This window comes from Dunckerocampus dactyliophorus, chromosome 6 (assembly GCF_027744805.1).
Source record: "Dunckerocampus dactyliophorus isolate RoL2022-P2 chromosome 6, RoL_Ddac_1.1, whole genome shotgun sequence".
NCBI classification, from domain to species: Eukaryota; Metazoa; Chordata; class Actinopteri; order Syngnathiformes; family Syngnathidae; genus Dunckerocampus; species Dunckerocampus dactyliophorus.
The window spans coordinates 522499-530000 of record NC_072824.1 but is presented as its reverse complement, the minus strand read 5'-3'; the positions used below and the strand labels follow the sequence as shown (position 1 = coordinate 530000).

The 7502-nt window shown below is 50.3% G+C and overlaps 17 non-coding genes across 17 annotated transcripts in view; all 17 read right to left on the bottom strand.

The window, feature by feature from the left end:
• LOC129183459 (5S ribosomal RNA) overlaps positions 1–64 on the bottom strand; it is a 119-nt gene extending 55 nt beyond the window's left edge. Inside the window, exon 1 of the ribosomal RNA XR_008570877.1 lies at positions 1–64. This exon is cut by the window's left edge and continues 55 nt beyond it. This is a non-coding gene — a ribosomal RNA (5S ribosomal RNA).
• A 300-nt stretch (positions 65–364) lies between these two features.
• On the bottom strand, positions 365–483 carry LOC129184100 (5S ribosomal RNA). Its single transcript, XR_008571490.1, has one exon. It is a non-coding gene; the product is annotated as a 5S ribosomal RNA (ribosomal RNA).
• A 295-nt stretch (positions 484–778) lies between these two features.
• LOC129183714 (5S ribosomal RNA) lies at positions 779–897 on the bottom strand. The gene has a single exon (XR_008571126.1). It is a non-coding gene; the product is annotated as a 5S ribosomal RNA (ribosomal RNA).
• A 300-nt stretch (positions 898–1197) lies between these two features.
• LOC129183554 (5S ribosomal RNA) lies at positions 1198–1316 on the bottom strand. Its single transcript, XR_008570969.1, has one exon. It is a non-coding gene; the product is annotated as a 5S ribosomal RNA (ribosomal RNA).
• Positions 1317–1611: 295 nt separating this feature from the next.
• Positions 1612–1730, bottom strand: LOC129183713 (5S ribosomal RNA). Its single transcript, XR_008571125.1, has one exon. It is a non-coding gene; the product is annotated as a 5S ribosomal RNA (ribosomal RNA).
• Positions 1731–2030: 300 nt separating this feature from the next.
• On the bottom strand, positions 2031–2149 carry LOC129183552 (5S ribosomal RNA). Its single transcript, XR_008570968.1, has one exon. It is a non-coding gene; the product is annotated as a 5S ribosomal RNA (ribosomal RNA).
• A 295-nt stretch (positions 2150–2444) lies between these two features.
• Positions 2445–2563, bottom strand: LOC129183712 (5S ribosomal RNA). Its single transcript, XR_008571124.1, has one exon. It is a non-coding gene; the product is annotated as a 5S ribosomal RNA (ribosomal RNA).
• Positions 2564–2863: 300 nt separating this feature from the next.
• Positions 2864–2982, bottom strand: LOC129183458 (5S ribosomal RNA). The gene has a single exon (XR_008570876.1). It is a non-coding gene; the product is annotated as a 5S ribosomal RNA (ribosomal RNA).
• A 300-nt stretch (positions 2983–3282) lies between these two features.
• On the bottom strand, positions 3283–3401 carry LOC129184099 (5S ribosomal RNA). The gene has a single exon (XR_008571489.1). It is a non-coding gene; the product is annotated as a 5S ribosomal RNA (ribosomal RNA).
• Positions 3402–3696: 295 nt separating this feature from the next.
• LOC129183711 (5S ribosomal RNA) lies at positions 3697–3815 on the bottom strand. The gene has a single exon (XR_008571123.1). It is a non-coding gene; the product is annotated as a 5S ribosomal RNA (ribosomal RNA).
• A 300-nt stretch (positions 3816–4115) lies between these two features.
• LOC129183551 (5S ribosomal RNA) lies at positions 4116–4234 on the bottom strand. The gene has a single exon (XR_008570967.1). It is a non-coding gene; the product is annotated as a 5S ribosomal RNA (ribosomal RNA).
• A 295-nt stretch (positions 4235–4529) lies between these two features.
• LOC129184098 (5S ribosomal RNA) lies at positions 4530–4648 on the bottom strand. Its single transcript, XR_008571488.1, has one exon. It is a non-coding gene; the product is annotated as a 5S ribosomal RNA (ribosomal RNA).
• A 300-nt stretch (positions 4649–4948) lies between these two features.
• On the bottom strand, positions 4949–5067 carry LOC129183710 (5S ribosomal RNA). The gene has a single exon (XR_008571122.1). It is a non-coding gene; the product is annotated as a 5S ribosomal RNA (ribosomal RNA).
• Positions 5068–5367: 300 nt separating this feature from the next.
• LOC129184097 (5S ribosomal RNA) lies at positions 5368–5486 on the bottom strand. The gene has a single exon (XR_008571487.1). It is a non-coding gene; the product is annotated as a 5S ribosomal RNA (ribosomal RNA).
• A 694-nt stretch (positions 5487–6180) lies between these two features.
• Positions 6181–6299, bottom strand: LOC129183981 (5S ribosomal RNA). Its single transcript, XR_008571386.1, has one exon. It is a non-coding gene; the product is annotated as a 5S ribosomal RNA (ribosomal RNA).
• Positions 6300–6937: 638 nt separating this feature from the next.
• Positions 6938–7056, bottom strand: LOC129184096 (5S ribosomal RNA). The gene has a single exon (XR_008571486.1). It is a non-coding gene; the product is annotated as a 5S ribosomal RNA (ribosomal RNA).
• A 295-nt stretch (positions 7057–7351) lies between these two features.
• LOC129183709 (5S ribosomal RNA) lies at positions 7352–7470 on the bottom strand. The gene has a single exon (XR_008571121.1). It is a non-coding gene; the product is annotated as a 5S ribosomal RNA (ribosomal RNA).
• Between the last annotated feature and the right edge of the window lie 32 nt (positions 7471–7502).

Here is a 7502-nt window from a genome sequence, read left to right as displayed (position 1 = left end):
CGCCCCTGCTTAGCTTCCGAGATCGGACGAGATCGGGCGTTCTCAGGGTAGTATGGCCGTAAGCCGGAAAGCGCTCTGAAAACTTTCCTTTTAAAGACGACACTGGTCAAACTGCGCTTCTGCAAACGGTCTCGGATGTGTGTGCACACTTTGCTGCTCGTATGGTTTTTCTGGCTGTTTTGTGCCACCGGTCGCAGCCACAGCCAGCCTATAAGCCTGTTTGAACTTCACAGCAGATAGAAAAACACTGTAGATGGATGTTCCTCACATGAGGGCAAAATAAATACTCTTCCTCCATTCAAAGTGATGGCGTTTTCCAAGAAGTGGGAAACAGCGCCCTCTGCTGAAAGCCAAGAGCCTAAAAAGCTTACAGCACCTGGTATTCCCAGGCGGTCTCCCATCCAAGTACTAACCAGGCCCGCCCCTGCTTAGCTTCCGAGATCGGACGAGATCGGGCGTTCTCAGGGTAGTATGGCCGTAAGCCGGAAAGCTCTCTGAAAACTTTCCTTTTAAAGACGACACTGGTCAAATTGCGCTTCTGCAAACGGTCTCGGATGTGTGTGCACACTTTGCTGCTTGTATGGTTTTTCTGGCTGTTTTGTGCCACCGGTCGCAGCCACAGCCAGCCTATAGGCCTGTTTGAACTTCACAGCAGAGAGACAAATAGATGGATGTTCCTCACATGAGGGCAAAATAAATACTCTTCCTCCATTCAAAGTGATGGCGTTTTCCAAGAAGTGGGAAACAGCGCCCTCTGCTGAAAGCCAAGAGCCTAAAAAGCTTACAGCACCTGGTATTCCCAGGCGGTCTCCCATCCAAGTACTAACCAGGTCCGCCCCTGCTTAGCTTCCGAGATCGGACGAGATCGGGCGTTCTCAGGATAGTATGGCCGTAAGCCGGAAAGCGCTCTGAAAACTTTCCTTTTAAAGACGACACTGGTCAAACTGCGCTTCTGCAAACGGTCTCGGATGTGTGTGCACACTTTGCTGCTCGTATGGTTTTTCTGGCTGTTTTGTGCCACCGGTCGCAGCCACAGCCAGCCTATAAGCCTGTTTGAACTTCACAGCAGATAGAAAAACACTGTAGATGGATGTTCCTCACATGAGGGCAAAATAAATACTCTTCCTCCATTCAAAGTGATGGCGTTTTCCAAGAAGTGGGAAACAGCGCCCTCTGCTGAAAGCCAAGAGCCTAAAAAGCTTACAGCACCTGGTATTCCCAGGCGGTCTCCCATCCAAGTACTAACCAGGCCCGCCCCTGCTTAGCTTCCGAGATCGGACGAGATCGGGCGTTCTCAGGGTAGTGTGGCCGTAAGCCGGAAAGCTCTCTGAAAACTTTCCTTTTAAAGACGACACTGGTCAAATTGCGCTTCTGCAAACGGTCTCGGATGTGTGTGCACACTTTGCTGCTTGTATGGTTTTTCTGGCTGTTTTGTGCCACCGGTCGCAGCCACAGCCAGCCTATAGGCCTGTTTGAACTTCACAGCAGAGAGACAAATAGATGGATGTTCCTCACATGAGGGCAAAATAAATACTCTTCCTCCATTCAAAGTGATGGCGTTTTCCAAGAAGTGGGAAACAGCGCCCTCTGCTGAAAGCCAAGAGTCTAAAAAGCTTACAGCACCTGGTATTCCCAGGCGGTCTCCCATCCAAGTACTAACCAGGTCCGCCCCTGCTTAGCTTCCGAGATCGGACGAGATCGGGCGTTCTCAGGATAGTATGGCCGTAAGCCGGAAAGCGCTCTGAAAACTTTCCTTTTAAAGACGACACTGGTCAAACTGCGCTTCTGCAAACGGTCTCGGATGTGTGTGCACACTTTGCTGCTCGTATGGTTTTTCTGGCTGTTTTGTGCCACCGGTCGCAGCCACAGCCAGCCTATAAGCCTGTTTGAACTTCACAGCAGATAGAAAAACACTGTAGATGGATGTTCCTCACATGAGGGCAAAATAAATACTCTTCCTCCATTCAAAGTGATGGCGTTTTCCAAGAAGTGGGAAACAGCGCCCTCTGCTGAAAGCCAAGAGCCTAAAAAGCTTACAGCACCTGGTATTCCCAGGCGGTCTCCCATCCAAGTACTAACCAGGCCCGCCCCTGCTTAGCTTCCGAGATCGGACGAGATCGGGCGTTCTCAGGGTAGTGTGGCCGTAAGCCGGAAAGCTCTCTGAAAACTTTCCTTTTAAAGACGACACTGGTCAAATTGCGCTTCTGCAAACGGTCTCGGATGTGTGTGCACACTTTGCTGCTTGTATGGTTTTTCTGGCTGTTTTGTGCCACCGGTCGCAGCCACAGCCAGCCTATAGGCCTGTTTGAACTTCACAGCAGAGAGACAAATAGATGGATGTTCCTCACATGAGGGCAAAATAAATACTCTTCCTCCATTCAAAGTGATGGCGTTTTCCAAGAAGTGGGAAACAGCGCCCTCTGCTGAAAGCCAAGAGTCTAAAAAGCTTACAGCACCTGGTATTCCCAGGCGGTCTCCCATCCAAGTACTAACCAGGTCCGCCCCTGCTTAGCTTCCGAGATCGGACGAGATCGGGCGTTCTCAGGATAGTATGGCCGTAAGCCGGAAAGCTCTCTGAAAACTTTCCTTTTAAAGACGACACTGGTCAAACTGCGCTTCTGCAAACGGTCTCGGATGTGTGTGCACACTTTGCTGCTCGTATGGTTTTTCTGGCTGTTTTGTGCCACCGGTCGCAGCCACAGCCAGCCTATAAGCCTGTTTGAACTTCACAGCAGAGAGACAAATACTGTAGATGGATGTTCCTCACATGAGGGCAAAATAAATACTCTTCCTCCATTCAAAGTGATGGCGTTTTCCAAGAAGTGGGAAACAGCGCCCTCTGCTGAAAGCCAAGAGCCTAAAAAGCTTACAGCACCTGGTATTCCCAGGCGGTCTCCCATCCAAGTACTAACCAGGTCCGCCCCTGCTTAGCTTCCGAGATCGGACGAGATCGGGCGTTCTCAGGGTAGTATGGCCGTAAGCCGGAAAGCGCTCTGAAAACTTTCCTTTTAAAGACGACACTGGTCAAACTGCGCTTCTGCAAACGGTCTCGGATGTGTGTGCACACTTTGCTGCTCGTATGGTTTTTCTGGCTGTTTTGTGCCACCGGTCGCAGCCACAGCCAGCCTATAAGCCTGTTTGAACTTCACAGCAGATAGAAAAACACTGTAGATGGATGTTCCTCACATGAGGGCAAAATAAATACTCTTCCTCCATTCAAAGTGATGGCGTTTTCCAAGAAGTGGGAAACAGCGCCCTCTGCTGAAAGCCAAGAGCCTAAAAAGCTTACAGCACCTGGTATTCCCAGGCGGTCTCCCATCCAAGTACTAACCAGGCCCGCCCCTGCTTAGCTTCCGAGATCGGACGAGATCGGGCGTTCTCAGGGTAGTATGGCCGTAAGCCGGAAAGCTCTCTGAAAACTTTCCTTTTAAAGACGACACTGGTCAAATTGCGCTTCTGCAAACGGTCTCGGATGTGTGTGCACACTTTGCTGCTTGTATGGTTTTTCTGGCTGTTTTGTGCCACCGGTCGCAGCCACAGCCAGCCTATAGGCCTGTTTGAACTTCACAGCAGAGAGACAAATAGATGGATGTTCCTCACATGAGGGCAAAATAAATACTCTTCCTCCATTCAAAGTGATGGCGTTTTCCAAGAAGTGGGAAACAGCGCCCTCTGCTGAAAGCCAAGAGCCTAAAAAGCTTACAGCACCTGGTATTCCCAGGCGGTCTCCCATCCAAGTACTAACCAGGTCCGCCCCTGCTTAGCTTCCGAGATCGGACGAGATCGGGCGTTCTCAGGATAGTATGGCCGTAAGCCGGAAAGCGCTCTGAAAACTTTCCTTTTAAAGACGACACTGGTCAAACTGCGCTTCTGCAAACGGTCTCGGATGTGTGTGCACACTTTGCTGCTCGTATGGTTTTTCTGGCTGTTTTGTGCCACCGGTCGCAGCCACAGCCAGCCTATAAGCCTGTTTGAACTTCACAGCAGATAGAAAAACACTGTAGATGGATGTTCCTCACATGAGGGCAAAATAAATACTCTTCCTCCATTCAAAGTGATGGCGTTTTCCAAGAAGTGGGAAACAGCGCCCTCTGCTGAAAGCCAAGAGCCTAAAAAGCTTACAGCACCTGGTATTCCCAGGCGGTCTCCCATCCAAGTACTAACCAGGCCCGCCCCTGCTTAGCTTCCGAGATCGGACGAGATCGGGCGTTCTCAGGGTAGTGTGGCCGTAAGCCGGAAAGCTCTCTGAAAACTTTCCTTTTAAAGACGACACTGGTCAAATTGCGCTTCTGCAAACGGTCTCGGATGTGTGTGCACACTTTGCTGCTTGTATGGTTTTTCTGGCTGTTTTGTGCCACCGGTCGCAGCCACAGCCAGCCTATAGGCCTGTTTGAACTTCACAGCAGAGAGACAAATAGATGGATGTTCCTCACATGAGGGCAAAATAAATACTCTTCCTCCATTCAAAGTGATGGCGTTTTCCAAGAAGTGGGAAACAGCGCCCTCTGCTGAAAGCCAAGAGCCTAAAAAGCTTACAGCACCTGGTATTCCCAGGCGGTCTCCCATCCAAGTACTAACCAGGCCCGCCCCTGCTTAGCTTCCGAGATCGGACGAGATCGGGCGTTCTCAGGGTAGTATGGCCGTAAGCCGGAAAGCGCTCTGAAAACTTTCCTTTTAAAGACGACACTGGTCAAACTGCGCTTCTGCAAACGGTCTCGGATGTGTGTGCACACTTTGCTGCTCGTATGGTTTTTCTGGCTGTTTTGTGCCACCGGTCGCAGCCACAGCCAGCCTATAAGCCTGTTTGAACTTCACAGCAGATAGAAAAACACTGTAGATGGATGTTCCTCACATGAGGGCAAAATAAATACTCTTCCTCCATTCAAAGTGATGGCGTTTTCCAAGAAGTGGGAAACAGCGCCCTCTGCTGAAAGCCAAGAGCCTAAAAAGCTTACAGCACCTGGTATTCCCAGGCGGTCTCCCATCCAAGTACTAACCAGGTCCGCCCCTGCTTAGCTTCCGAGATCGGACGAGATCGGGCGTTCTCAGGATAGTATGGCCGTAAGCCGGAAAGCTCTCTGAAAACTTTCCTTTTAAAGACGACACTGGTCAAACTGCGCTTCTGCAAACGGTCTCGGATGTGTGTGCACACTTTGCTGCTCGTATGGTTTTTCTGGCTGTTTTGTGCCACCGGTCGCAGCCACAGCCAGCCTATAAGCCTGTTTGAACTTCACAGCAGAGAGACAAATACTGTAGATGGATGTTCCTCACATGAGGGCAAAATAAATACTCTTCCTCCATTCAAAGTGATGGCGTTTTCCAAGAAGTGGGAAACAGCGCCCTCTGCTGAAAGCCAAGAGCCTAAAAAGCTTACAGCACCTGGTATTCCCAGGCGGTCTCCCATCCAAGTACTAACCAGGCCCGCCCCTGCTTAGCTTCCGAGATCGGACGAGATCGGGCGTTCTCAGGGTAGTATGGCCGTAAGCCGGAAAGCGCTCTGAAAACTTTCCTTTTAAAGACGACACTGGTCAAACTGCGCTTCTGCAAACGGTCTCGGATGTGTGTGCACACTTTGCTGCTCGTATGGTTTTTCTGGCTGTTTTGTGCCACCGGTCGCAGCCACAGCCAGCCTATAAGCCTGTTTGAACTTCACAGCAGATAGAAAAACACTGTAGATGGATGTTCCTCACATGAGGGCAAAATAAATACTCTTCCTCCATTCAAAGTGATGGCGTTTTCCAAGAAGTGGGAAACAGCGCCCTCTGCTGAAAGCCAAGAGCCTAAAAAGCTTACAGCACCTGGTATTCCCAGGCGGTCTCCCCTGCTTAGCTTCCGAGATCGGACGAGATCGGGCGTTCTCAGGGTAGTATGGCCGTAAGCCGGAAAGCTCTCTGAAAACTTTCCTTTTAAAGACGACACTGGTCAAACTGTGCTTCTGCAAACGGTCTCGGATGTGTGTGCACACTTTGCTGCTCGTATGGTTTTTCTGGCTGTTTTGTGCCACCGGTCGCAGCCACAGCCAGCCTATAAGCCTGTTTGAACTTCACAGCAGATAGAAAAACACTGTAGATGGATGTTCCTCACATGAGGGCAAAATAAATACTCTTCCTCCATTCAAAGTGATGGCGTTTTCCAAGAAGTGGGAAACAGCGCCCTCTGCTGAAAGCCAAGAGCCTAAAAAGCTTACAGCACCTGTTATTCCCAGGCGGTCTCCCATCCAAGTACTAACCAGGCACGCCCCTGCTTAGCTTCCGAGATCGGACGAGATCGGGCGTTCTCAGGGTAGTATGGCCGTAAGCCGGAAAGCTCTCTGAAAACTTTCCTTTTAAAGACGACACTGGTCAAACTGCGCCTCTGCAAACGGTCTCGGATGTGTGTGCACACTTTGCTGCTCGTATGGTTTTTCTGGCTGTTTTGTGCCACCGGTCGCAGCCACAGCCAGCCTATAAGCCTGTTTGAACTTCACAGCAGAGAGACAAATACTGTAGATGGATGTTCCTCACATGAGGGCAAAATAAATACTCTTCCTCCATTCAAAGTGATGGCGTTTTCCAAGAAGTGGGAAACCAGGCCCGCCCCTGCTTAGCTTCCGAGATCGGACGAGATCGGGCGTTCTCAGGGTAGTATGGCCGTAAGCCGGAAAGCTCTCTGAAAACTTTCCTTTTAAAGACGACACTGGTCAAACTGCGCTTCTGCAAACGGTCTCGGATGTGTGTGCACACTTTGCTGCTCGTATGGTTTTTCTGGCTGTTTTGTGCCACCGGTCGCAGCCACAGCCAGCCTATAAGCCTGTTTGAACTTCACAGCAGATAGAAAAACACTGTAGATGGATGTTCCTCACATGAGGGCAAAATAAATACTCTTCCTCCATTCAAAGTGATGGCGTTTTCCAAGAAGTGGGAAACAGCGCCCTCTGCTGAAAGCCAAGAGCCTAAAAAGCTTACAGCACCTGGTATTCCCAGGCGGTCTCCCATCCAAGTACTAACCAGGCCCGCCCCTGCTTAGCTTCCGAGATCGGACGAGATCGGGCGTTCTCAGGGTAGTATGGCCGTAAGCCGGAAAGCTCTCTGAAAACTTTCCTTTTAAAGACGACACTGGTCAAATTGCGCTTCTGCAAACGGTCTCGGATGTGTGTGCACACTTTGCTGCTTGTATGGTTTTTCTGGCTGTTTTGTGCCACCGGTCGCAGCCACAGCCAGCCTATAGGCCTGTTTGAACTTCACAGCAGAGAGACAAATAGATGGATGTTCCTCACATGAGGGCAAAATAAATACTCTTCCTCCATTCAAAGTGATGGCGTTTTCCAAGAAGTGGGAAACAGCGCCCTCTGCTGAAAGCCAAGAGCCTAAAAAGCTTACAGCACCTGGTATTCCCAGGCGGTCTCCCATCCAAGTACTAACCAGGTCCGCCCCTGCTTAGCTTCCGAGATCGGACGAGATCGGGCGTTCTCAGGATAGTATGGCCGTAAGCCGGAAAGCGCTCTGAAAACTTTCCTTTTAAAG